The sequence below is a fragment of the Parus major genome, chromosome 5, assembly GCF_001522545.3.
Source record: "Parus major isolate Abel chromosome 5, Parus_major1.1, whole genome shotgun sequence".
In the NCBI taxonomy this organism is placed as follows: Eukaryota; Metazoa; Chordata; class Aves; order Passeriformes; family Paridae; genus Parus; species Parus major.
The window spans coordinates 45196911-45209619 of NC_031774.1; the positions used below are offsets into that span (position 1 = coordinate 45196911).

Below are 12709 nucleotides of genomic sequence, written 5' to 3' on the forward strand. Positions count from 1 at the left end.
TCTTGTTTCCATATTGAAATGCAAATTATCCTAAGACTTCTGTCTTCACTTCAGGAGCCAAATTGCAATGAAATTAGTTGCTCTGCCATTAGGGAAAAAATGGTGATTGCACCTTTTACAATGATAATGTTTTTGCTTAGCACATTAGGATATGAAATTTGCTGTTAATGGTGATTTTAGTTCTTCTCTTATATTGGCAGTGCCACTGATCGTTGCTGGGAACTAAGTGTGTTTCAAGTCACAGGTCTATTTTCTTGGATTAGAGCCTGATGGTAATTACTTATGCCTAGAAAGTCCTGAATTTGAGAACTCAGCAACACTTTTATTTCTTGCTAGTTAGTTTATAATAGGCAGAAAAGGAAATATCTCAGTTTCTCGCCTACATGAGTTTGGATCATGTATTTTTACTTTATCCCAAACTCTGCATTACTGGATATATTCCTTGAGAAGTGGTGCTTTGTTCTTAAAAATAAACATGTATCTGGAAGGAAAGAAATGAAATTCAGGAATGGGTAACTTAATATTTTCATGCTGATGCATCCAGTTGTGTTAGTTGTGGTAATTTGTATTTAGTCCTGAAATATTTTAAGATTGGCTCAGTGCTTTTAAATGGGAAACATGCCAAGAAATCAGCAAGCTACACTTGCCAAATATTGCTCAAAGTGGGGAACTTGATCAAGGTCTTTACTGTAATGCACACAGTGTCATCTTGCAAAGATGCCTCCCTTAACAAGGTATTTTAAGTAGAAAATTAGAATGAAATTCCCCTTTTGGACTATATGGACTTGATTATCTCAGTGCAAGAGACTAGACCCTGAAATTAATTCTCACACTTAAGCAGATGTGGTAGCCAGGATGTTGCTGTCCATTTGTCACAGATAGTCTTGAGCATTAAAGTGGACTATGCTATAATCTCAGTTTCAGTCACCTTAGAGTTCCAATTTATATAAGTCAGGGATGATTTGCCAGCTACAGAAAATCAATGTTTAGTTATGTCTGAAGTGATGTTTTCCTGCAGGTCTTCCTTTATTTCCAAATTTGATCTCATACCACAGTGATATTTGGGGCATACCCTTCTCAGAATGGAAGTTATGAGTGCCTTGGCAAACAGGAAGGTGAGGGTATAGGTAGGGCAGCAGGACTTCCCCACACCTTTTAAATGCTGTGGGAACTTTACATCCCAATTCCACAGCAACAATGCATGAATAGAAGAAACACTGGCTTAAAGTCTCAGCATGAGGAGAAGCATTTATTTCTTTCTAGCCTTACAGAAATGTAGTAGGAATAAAATGCTTGTATGATTTTAAGGCATAATAGATAAGAGATATATAAGATAGTATACATATGTATGTGTATATAGTGTTTATGATGTATTTGTGAGAGGTCAAGACATTATACACACTTTGTTCATGTTTTGCAACATGCATAAATGCTGTTTATTTGAGCCCCCAGCCTTTACTGCAGTAGGATTAATGGTCTGCTGGTGTTACTTTTCCCTGCTTTCCTGAGAAGTTCTCTAACAAATAGAAATCATTTGTGATACCCAGACAAGGTAAAAAGAAATCAGAAGATAAGTGCTCACCCTCATGAGGTTGTCATCCCACATCTTCCCATGCAAGGATAAAACTTTTTTTCACTGTACATCCTTAAATAACAGGTAAGAGGACAAATTGGAGCATTAGGAGGTTTGCTCCTTACCTGCTGTGATGGTTTTTCTGGTTGCTTTTTAGGGATTAACCACTTAATCACTTGGAAACTAAAGACTACAGAAAGACAGAAGAAGTGTGAAGTTGTCCACTGAAAATGAGCAAGTGTGCCAGAAAATTAGGAGGAAACAATTTTGTGATTGTTCTCCTGAGAGGCAAAGCATGGAGTTTGACTTCAATTCTCAGGGAATGGCTGGGTATAGTTTGCTGAAGAGATCATTTGCTAGTTAAGAGACATGCATGCACTGATGTATTAAAATAGGGTTTTTTTTTATTGTAGTTTATGCTGCTTCTTCCATATATATTTTCCCTTTTTTCCCCCACAGTCTGATGATTTTTCTTTCTTCAGGGAGACTGTTTACTCAACTATTGTCTAGGCAAAATTCAAGATCCAGTTGTGGTCTCCCTGGCCAAGGATAAATTCAGGAGCAGAGCCAGTTCATGTATGCAGCTTTAGACAGAATCAGATCCAAATGCTGTGTTGAAACTGTCTTGAAACCTACAACCAACGAGGCCATGGGCTCATTGTTTTTCCACAAGGGAAAAGTCAAATGTGGATAGTAGAAGTAATTAATATATGAAAAAAGGAATTCAGTATCTCTAAGATGAGGACTTGTAGCACTGCAGAGTCCTGCCTTAAATAATGGGAATGATTTCACACTTGCCATAGTAACAGCAAAATTGTTAGTGATAAAATTAACTCAGCCTCTCTATACTTTGTATTATTGCCATTTTAGCACTTGGTGTGCCTTTTAATTTTACCCATGGCCAGAATATATAATGAAATCAGAAAGGCTACAGTCTAAGTAGCCCTTGTTAGTCAGTCATTGTCGCAGATAAATATGAATGGTGATTTGAAATAGATGCTTAGAAATAAAGTTTTAATTTAGTCTGTCTTCATCAGAAAAAAACCCTTAAAAATTCAATTTAATCTATAATAAAGGCTATTTACTGCCAGCTGTTTACCACTGAAACTTTGGATTTTGGAGAGTCACCACAAGCTTTAACAGGGACCTACATACAGACTTTTCTCCTAAGTGCTCATTAGAGCTGCCCTGATTTTATTCTAATAGATCTTTGTTCAGAACATGAACATTAATGGAAATTGAGTTTTAGAGCAAATAACACTATTTATTAAGCTCGAGTTTCCTAACAAATATCTTCATGCAATTATTGTAGGTGCGAATATATCACACATTCCTGTAATTTTGAAAGAACTCTGAGGAGTCAAAGTGACTTTTGCAGACTTCTAAAAATAAGCCCACACTTTTCTAAGAAAGTATTTTCTTTTAAATAGAACCCAACAGTTCTCTTCCCTCTCTGAGTCACAATCACTAGAAGCACTAATGGCATGTCCTCATGATAAATGCTTTAGTGGCAAAGAAAATACAATTGTTTTTTGCAAGTCGAGTCATGTATTTCCACTGTACTTCTAGAAACCAGAAAACTCAGTTATTGCTTAGTCAGTTCTCTGAGTTTTGTGAAGGTAACAAGGAAGTAGAGGAAAGATACCATTCTCCCTGCTCTGTAGATGTCTGTAGCTCAGCCTCCCTCATTTAGGTAGTGGGGTAGTGCTAGCTCTTGTGCTGCCTCTCTAGCACACAGCCTCTCTAGAAAACCCTTAGCCTCCTAAAAGCTTGTTCAGATACTGGGAAGCTGCACAGGGTTTGAGAGTGGAACAAACAGATCATCTGCCACCATCCCTATCCAGAGCCAGGCAGAGAGTGCCAGAGGGTGGGCAATGACCTGGGCAGCTCCCCACCTCAACCAGCCCCAACCAGTTCCTCACACACCTGGCCAAAGTGGAGGAGAATTTTGGGGCCCTGAGGTGCTTTCTCATGACTTCATCTGGGTAAGCACACAGAGCTTTTTGACTATTTATTTTTCCTATTGTAAACAAAATTGTTACCAAATATAGAGAGTTTAAGGGAGAGCTACACTGATTTCCAGCAGGTCGAGGTGTGAATAGATGACAGGATTTTAAAAAGGCAAATAATAATTGCATGGTAAGAGTCTGTTATGTAACAGCCTGTAAATATTTAATAGTACAAGATAAACTGGCGACAATCTACAGGTATTTGAAAACATAATCTTATGGGAGGAGTGGATTTGGTTAACAAAAAAGAAGTATGATGATTAGTAATGGGCTAATATTAAGCAAGAAAAAGTATAAGATAAATATCAGGGAAAAATTTGGAAATTTTATTAATCATTATATAATAGATTGTTGTTTTGAATCAGCAGTGGTCTAGAAGATGCTTAGTGTTAAGTGTCCCAGCTACATGGATTGTCTGTTAGGTTCTGTGCAAGTCAATTAAAATTTTTGTGAGTATTTCCCTATTATTTCCTTACAAGTATTTAATTGTGCCAAGTAGAGTGTGGGGTGGACTACAATTGCAGATGCTGAGAGCACTGACATGCTCAGTCATAAGCAGAAGAGGCATCTATGTAACATCTCTTCTAGTAAGATGCACAGGAAAAATATTTTTGATAATGTTATGAGTCAGTGAGGGATATTTTGTTAGATGTTATGCAGATCCTACTGCATGTTACATTTTAGCCAATTTAACAACTTCAGTGAGTTAGAAATCTTGATATAATAAGGATCCTACTTTAAACTCAGGAATACCATGTAACTTTATTTTAACAGAAAAGCTATGTCCAACAAGTAGCTTTCAGAATATTAAATATTTCCATATTTTTGTAAGTAATATAAAAATAACATAGCTGAAATACTATGTAGATTATTACTCAACTAGGTTATTGAAATGATTTGGGGATTTTGGTGTTTTCCCCTAATTTTTGCCAACCTTATGAGATAATATTTATTTTGTTTTCTAGATACTGAGTCATTTGTGCAAAGTTTTACATCTGTTGTTGACAACACATTTATATGTCACTGAAATATCTATCTTGGTGTCTGACTCATCATTGTGTTTCCCCAGTGTAAACAGATTTTTTGTAATGGAGTTACAAAGGCATAAGAAGAGATGACATAGAATAGACAAACTCTGGCTAGTGTAAAATTTTCCTCTCTGAACATCTCTGCACAGCAGATGAGAATATATAAAAACAGAGTTAATAACTTTATAAGCTATGTAAATAGCTATGCTTTGGGGACTAAACTGCTCTCTAATTGATGTAGGCATATTGTCTTTTAGGCAATTGTCAGTGGTGCCTTGAGAAGGCTGACCTAGAACAGAGGCTAGACAGAGTTAAGAATAAAGTGAGTATTTATTGAAAGGCCTTAAAGGATACACCTTGGATCGTACAAGAGCCTCGCCAAGGCTACACCCAAGATGAACCTAAAAATGGTCACAAAATCGATGACTGGTCACAAGGTCTCACATTTTTATAGGTTTTTGTCCATTTGCATATCAGGGGAAATTGTCCAATCACTGCTTCAGGTTATGAATTCCCAGCCTTCTTGTCTTCTCTCTTCAGTCCACCATTGTTTATGCTTTTGGGCCTGAAATTTGTAATGATTGTCCGTGGTATCAAGCTAGAAAAGGAATTATTTTGTCTACCTACTCTGTGAAGAGAGCTCACTAACACTTAATATGAAGCTCAAAACTACATATCAAGGAAGCACAGAATATGAATAGGAAACCTAAAACTTAAAGCATCATTTCCCCCCTTTAGAGGCATCAGCAACAGTCCTTCCCTTTACAAAAGCTAGTTACCTAGTTATTGTCAGAGGTGGGAAATACCATGTTACTCATGCAAACACCATAACACCATATCTATATTCTGTGGGAAACCAAACAGTAACACTGGAGTGGTGAAATGAACATAAATCTAAAAACATGCTTTTGCCTTTATTTCATGCCATTTACAATTTTTCCAGCTGGTGCCATGGGGCCCATGCTGAGCATATTGCCTTGGATGTGCAGCAGGCAGTGTCTGACTGTCAGTGCCTGGGCCTCTAGTAGAAGTGCAGAAGCACTTGGGTGGTGCTAACATGGGGAACAGCCTTGTTACCCACACAAGGGTGGGGCAGACACTGAGACCAGCCAACAAACCTGGACTGGGCTGCAGGGCTAACATGCTGCCTTGTTAGGGAGGCTGGAAATGTGGGAAAGACCAGGAAGATGTGGGGCTGTTTCTGTTCATGGCCTTGTGCAGTACATCCTTTCTGCCCCCAGAGCAGCAGCGTAGGGCAGCTTTAGCCGTGGGAGTGTACGCGCAGTCGCACGTAGAGTAACTCGTCCATGGAAAGCCAAATAGAGGTCAGCCATGCAGATGCCATATGCCAGTGGGATCAATTTAGATGCTATGTGTTGCAGTGTTCTTGTTGCTTTTACTACTTTAGTGTGCTTTCCTGATAAGCACTTGATTTATACTCCTGGTATATCTGTTTAGTCAAGGAATTAGTGCTGTAAGTTGTCAAAAGAAAAGGGAGCCAAAGTTTTGCTACTAGCTGATAGACTTCACTTCCTCTCTTAGTTTTAAACATCTGCCAAATTAGGCAAACAATTATCTAATACAACTGAAGTGAGAGTCAGTTTACTAACAATGGAATATACATTCTATTTCCATTCCAATGGAATATAATATTTGAGTTTATGAATTATGAAAAGTAGAAGCAAATACCAGTGTGAAAGCCTTATGAATCATCATTTCATTAGCTTCTGCAGTTTTCTTTTTCACTGACTTCAGCCAAGCCAAGATTTTACTCCAAATGCAGGGGGTTTTGTACACTTAACCCAGTGGAATGGGTTTTTTAAGTTACCCTATACAGGTTAGAAATTATTAGGAAATATTTTGGAAATTCTGTGCCTCAGCAGTTTGAGAGTAAGTAATGTGGGGGTACTGAAACATTTGCTGTGGCACACTGTCTTTGATATCCTGCTTAATTGCTTGTTTTTTTCCACTTTGTCTTTTTTTTTTTTCTTTAATAGGACATCTGAAGTATGTTAGAGAGACAAGATTTCTCTTGTTTGATCAAGTTTTTGCTTTGTCTTTCTTGCTTCAAGCTACATACAAAGAGTAGAGAGAGAAGATAAAACTTTTAGGAAGAGGTCATGAAAATAATAGGGTATCATGAGATTCGTTTCCTAAGAAAAGTCTAGAGGTCATTCTAACCCATGAAAAAGGAGGCAGCTATGATCCTTTTGTGCCTGCATGAGAAACAGAAAAGTGATTTTAGATACTGCCAGTCTAGAAGTTATGTTTGCATTATTTGACCAGCTTAGACTTTCAGTGTTTCTTTCATTTCAGCTGTTGGATTTATGGCAGAATTTGTCCATCAGCATTGACAGAGATTCATTAATTTAGAATTTATGAAGAAGGGGGTTCTTTTTCCTGCTGAAAATTTCATTGCTTTCCCCTGTCAAGAACTATTGACAGCAAGAACATTGATGTAATTCCAAGGAAATTACTATTACTTTTCTTAATCTAAATAGTTTTGTTTGCTTTAAACATAATCTCCCATTTTACATAATGTGTTTCCTTTCAGACATGAACAGTTTTTACTTTTTTATTTGTCATGTTTTCTGAACTTCATGTGATACATAGGGGGTAAAAGTGACTTCTCCCATATATCTCTGCATTCTAGGCATCAAACTACATGAGAAGATGCTCTGTGGTAGGTATTTGTCTATCGCTTCTAAAATAGAAGTCTAAATAATAGAAAGAATATTAGTCTAATGTTTTACTCTAGCCTTTAATTACCACTACATCTGCTGATAAACACATTATTGTAGCAGACATGGTGATCATTTAATGGAAATATTTTTAAATCATCACTTTTTTGTAGTGTTTGCAGACAAAATATTATGGCATTGTATACTGCTGCCCAGGAATCTGCCCAGATGTAAAAGCAGAATTTACTTGCTTTCACTAACTGCAAACTAACTAAAAAAATCCTACAAAGAGCCACAGATGGCAATTACTGAAATGCTTTCTTGTTGTTTTTCTCACTTTCAGTAGTCTATGACTGTGTAATTAACAATGAAGAAGAACAATAAATGCTTGAGTTGGTTTTGATTTGTATTTTAGAGAAAAAAGTTATCTCTGAAAGAACTGGTTATAACTATCAGAATTGGTTTAAACCATTAGAAAAAATAAAGAGCACAGAGGATCAGATTTCTGTATCACTGAAAGAAAATGTCAGATCCATCCATTGTACTTGAAAGTGCAGTGAAGAATCATCAGTGGGATTGAATGGCCATCCATCAGTTGATTCATTTCTTGAAGCAAAGACCCATGCACTGCAATTTGTCATGGCTTCAAGCCTGCAATTTCTCACCATGGGATAAACTAAGCAAATATGCAAGTTTTTGAAAGTGGTGGCAATATTTTCAGTCATTCACATTTTGGTGAAAACTCAAGGGGAAGTCTGTGTCTTTGAGACTCAGCTTCACTGCGCACATTGCACACCCGCTTCTTATCTGCACACGCCATCAACAACTGCTTTTCTTTCTAAATGAGCTGAAGTTCATGTTTCCTGTCTTCACTTTTTTCAAGGCATAAGCCACACACCATCTGTGCACATTCCACTGAAAGTCTCTAATTTCTATCCATCAAGAAAAACTAAGCATCCCTTCATATCAGTAAAATATTGCTTGTTGTCACTCAGTGGGATTCATCCTGGAAGGCACGAGAAAGTTTTGGCAAGAAGGAGAAATTTAGAATGTGTGAAAAAGAGTTAATGTGGCAATTTCCTGCACCTTGTTGCTTTAAATTGGCAAGACCAGGCTTGCATTGATGGAATTGTTCACTTGCTCTACAGTGGGAAATGTTAGCAATTATTTATTAATTATTGGTGTCAATATTGAATTTTATCCAGTATGCTAAATACAGCACTTCATCTGTGGATGTGAATGTGCTTTGCATCTGCTTTGAACTGAAATCTTGTTCTCTTCAGTATTTTGTGTACAAAGCTGTAATTATCCCTTGCAATGTTCCAGTTAGTTTACCTGCACATAAATAGTAGGGAGGAAAATCTTAAAATGTGAAGAATGTGAGACTGTTGATTTCTAGAAAATTTTGCCTGTATCAAATGTGAGAAAAAACAGGAGCAGGAGAGCTGAATGTTGTCTTCTGGTAGAATCATATTTACTTAGAAGCTGTCTCAGGTTTCTAGGAGCTGCTAGCAGACTTATACTGTGTCTATTTAATGATGATGGGAAATGTTTGGAGACCTGTGATGATGTGACAGTTCCTAACATGATTTAGTTCAATTTATTGAATTTTGGCTTGGATAAAATCATCCTTTATTGAAAAAATGGCAATGAAATATAGACTATCAATGACTATTTAACTATAACTTCTTCAGAGAGCTCTATTCTATCCTCTGAGAAATAAAAGAATAAAAGATGATATGGTATGATATGATATTAATATTATATTATATTATTTACATTACATTACATTACATTATATTACATTATATTACATTATATTACATTATATTATATTGAAGACATCCTTGCAAATTTCAGGAAAAGTTCTTGTTAATCTTTGCAGTCAATTTCTTGTCTGAGAAATAAATTAATAAAGCATGAAACTCAAAGCTGCACATGAATAAGGTTTGGCTGAGATCCCAGGAGACTTTAGTCTTGGGTCTGTGTTAAAAAGTGAGTAATTTGCTGTATGTGAAAAAAAGGTTGATTTAGCTGAACCACCATCATACAAAGCAGAGGTGGATGGAGTCTAATCTGAACAAGTGTGTCCCAAAGGAGACTATTTGTGTAATGTCCTAGTTCCTCCCCCTCTTCCTGAATTGCCTGGAGTTCTGTCAGTGAAGTGCCTAAGGATAAATAGAACAGGGAAGCAAGTTAATCTAAGCTTTATCTTGGATCTGGGAAAAGAAATGAAACAGGAATGGGATGGAGTATTAAAACAAGAAAAATCAATTACCTGATTGTCCAGGTGGCCTTTGAGATGGAAGTGGCAGTATTGCACTCCTGGTTCACCTGCACCAGTGTCCACAGGAGAGACTAGGACAGCAGGAAAAGGCAAACTGGAGGTCACAGAGGAAAAACACTGTCACAGGTTTCCAGCAGTAGCATTGACATTTATACCAGTTACCTTGCTTTCACAGAGCTTTCTGGCTCACTGCTATAGTCATGGAAAAGTTACAAAGCTGAGGCATGGTGGCATGCACGGACCTGTCCATCTTACACTCCTTAATACAGTTGCAAAAGAACTGGAGAAAAAAGTCAGCTTTTAAACTCAGATGTATAATAGCTGTTTCTGCTACTTTTTGTGGTAATGGAAGAAATGAAAATTTTCCTTCAGTGGAGGGCTGCACAGAACCTGCTCTTTTCCTGGACAGCTGAACTGTTTAGGTTGAACTGGCTTGTACAAATGTCTGTCACCCTCTGCAAGAGAAACTAAATTTCTCTAAAATAACCTAAATGTGAATTTCCCTAATGGTTACAAAACAATAAAATACATTAAAAAAAAAAAAGCCCTGCTAGATGTGAGGAAGGTTGTAAATTGACATCTGCAGAGTTCAGTTTCCCCTTATCTTTCACAAGAGGAGAGAAGACAGCAGAGTAAGGTGAGGAGCTGGCTGTTTTGCTGTGACTCTGCAACTCTCCATCTGCTCCCCATCCTTAGCGCCATCATTTTAGGAAGGATGAAAACTCACATGTACTTCCAGGAGCAATAAAATAACTTTCTGACTGCTGGCACATTGGCTGTAGTTTTTTGGAATTGCTGAAGACTGATGGAGATAATGTTTTATCAGCATTTACAGCCTGCTCTGAGAGCTGTTCCTGCTGGGCTGTTGTTTCTACTGTGCTCCATCCCCTGGGTTTCTCAGCCTCTGCCTACGTTCTCCTATACACAGTTGCCCGTAGCAACACCCATTTGAAAAGGCCCCGGTGCTGTCATCTCCCCCGGAGGAGAGGACAGGAGCTCTGACAATGCCAGCAGAACACTGGCAGAGCTCAGCTCTCTGGGCCTCCCCTGGTAATCAGGACTGAAGGAAACATTCCTCCAAAAAATAACAGTTTCCAAGAATGAGAGGACAGCATAACCAACACCAAAAGCATTTGATTAATCACTTACCTACTAGGAACTGGTCTGGTGGAAACACCCTGTCCCTGATGTTCTTCAGGGTCAGTGCTGCACCCCATTGTCCAAAACCCTTCCACTCCCAGAACCGTCTCTCTCACACCTGCCTGCTTCTTGTGGGATTATGCAATTAGCTGGATCAAGACTGAACTGGTTAAAAATACTCTGACAAAAGGTTCATCTTTAAACTGGAAGAGAGTAGGTTTAGATTAGGTATTAGGAAGAAATTTGTTACTGTAAGGGTGGTGAGGCACTGGAACATATTGCCCAGAGATTATGGATTGCCTACCCCAGGAAGTGTTCATGGCCAGGTTGGATGAGGCTCTGAGTAACCCAGTCAAGTGAAAGGTGTCCCTGGCCATTGCAGGGGGATTGGAATGGAGTGGTCTTTAAGGTCCCTTCCAACCCAAGTCATTCTATGATTTTTAACCTCTGGATCAATGTGAGGCCACATCTGCATTGGCACAAGAAAGCCAGTGTTAGGGTCAAAAGCAGCAAGAGCTGCTTCTGCTGCAATTGCCACTGAGAAATTCTTATTAAATTTCAGTGTAAATTGTGAAAGCTATGATTTTCTACCTGTGTACCTTGCAACTTCTGCATATATGTGGTGATGCTGGCATAACTGCAGCAACAGGGCTCAAGCAGAACTTGGTAGGGAGGATCCACTTACAGTGAGATCCACAGGATTTCTGTACTCAAATTTGCCATCATCTGAAAGTATAAATGATTTGGTGTAAGGTGCCCAATGCTGTTACAGAGCTAGTATCTCTCAAGTCTGTTCCTGGAGATTCAAATCCCAGTCTCTTTCAACATTGCTGTTGGGATGTTTGGACTCAGATCTGCACTCTACACCAAGTCATTTATTCTCACTCCAAGTTCCTTCTGCATTCTCTTTCTTTTCTTCCTTCATCCCCAACACATTCTTGTGAAACCATAGATCTGTAGCTTTTGGCCCATCAGATTACACAAATTCCATTTAACCAAAAAGCAGAACTGCAATAGCAGTTAACAAGGCTCAATGTAGCAACGCCTCTGATCAAGAACAGCTGAAGCTGATATATTTTTGCTTAGAGTAGTGGTGCAGCTCAAAACTGGACATTGAGGCTTCAAAATCCTCCAGCCTACCCTCCCCATCAATGGTAATAATGCCTTCATTTTCTTATTTGGTGTGCATTACGCTTAATTTATCGTAATAGGAGGGAGTTATATTATTACTGTTCTTGCAGCCGTTGCTGTTCTCATGACCAAATACAAATTAAAAGTGTGTTTGGAAGATCTCTAATAAACATGGTGAAATAGGAGTATATTATAGCCTCTCAAGCTGAATGTGAATTCCTATTGGTCATGTAGAGCATGGGTTTTAGAGAGACTTGGAAAATACACACCAGGTGTGTAAATCTTAGAAGAGAAGCTTATGGAAAGAGTAATGGGAACCTAGATTTTCCTTAGCCAGTGCAGTGGGTAGAAAAGCTTACTCAAAAGATACATTCCTACTCAAATCAGTGAACCCATGGTTTAAAGTTTGAAATTTGTTCAGCCTGTCAAATTGTTCCTGTGCCTGACCCAGTGCTGGGGGATCAGTACAGGCAGCACCATATGGCTCACTCCAAAGAGAGCTCTGCTGCAAAGGGTTGTGTAAAATGGGGAATGCAGAAGTTCTAAAATTATGCATTTTACAAGCCAAAGCAGTAAAGCATGTTTCTTTTTTGAAGACATCTATACTCTATCAGTTGATATCATTGTGTTGAGGAAGACCTGATCCTTGAGCAGACTGTGTTGGCATGTGCTTACTCGTACAGCAATGGAATAAATATTTCCTCATACCTGCTCACATCAGTAAGTTGTGACCATGCAGAATTATCTGCCCTCACACTGCTGAGTTAAAAAACAGTCACTTCAGCCTATTTAAAATAAAATTAATTGGAGGATACTATAATAAAATCTCAGAATTTACTGAGTAGAACAAATGAAGCAAT

The 12709-nt window shown here is 38.2% G+C and overlaps 1 protein-coding gene across 2 annotated transcripts in view; it reads left to right on the top strand.

The window, feature by feature from the left end:
• The window catches only part of KCNK13 (potassium two pore domain channel subfamily K member 13), a 54098-nt gene that overhangs the window by 20896 nt on the left and 20493 nt on the right, over positions 1-12709 (top strand). The gene's annotated exons all lie outside the window — the stretch shown is intronic.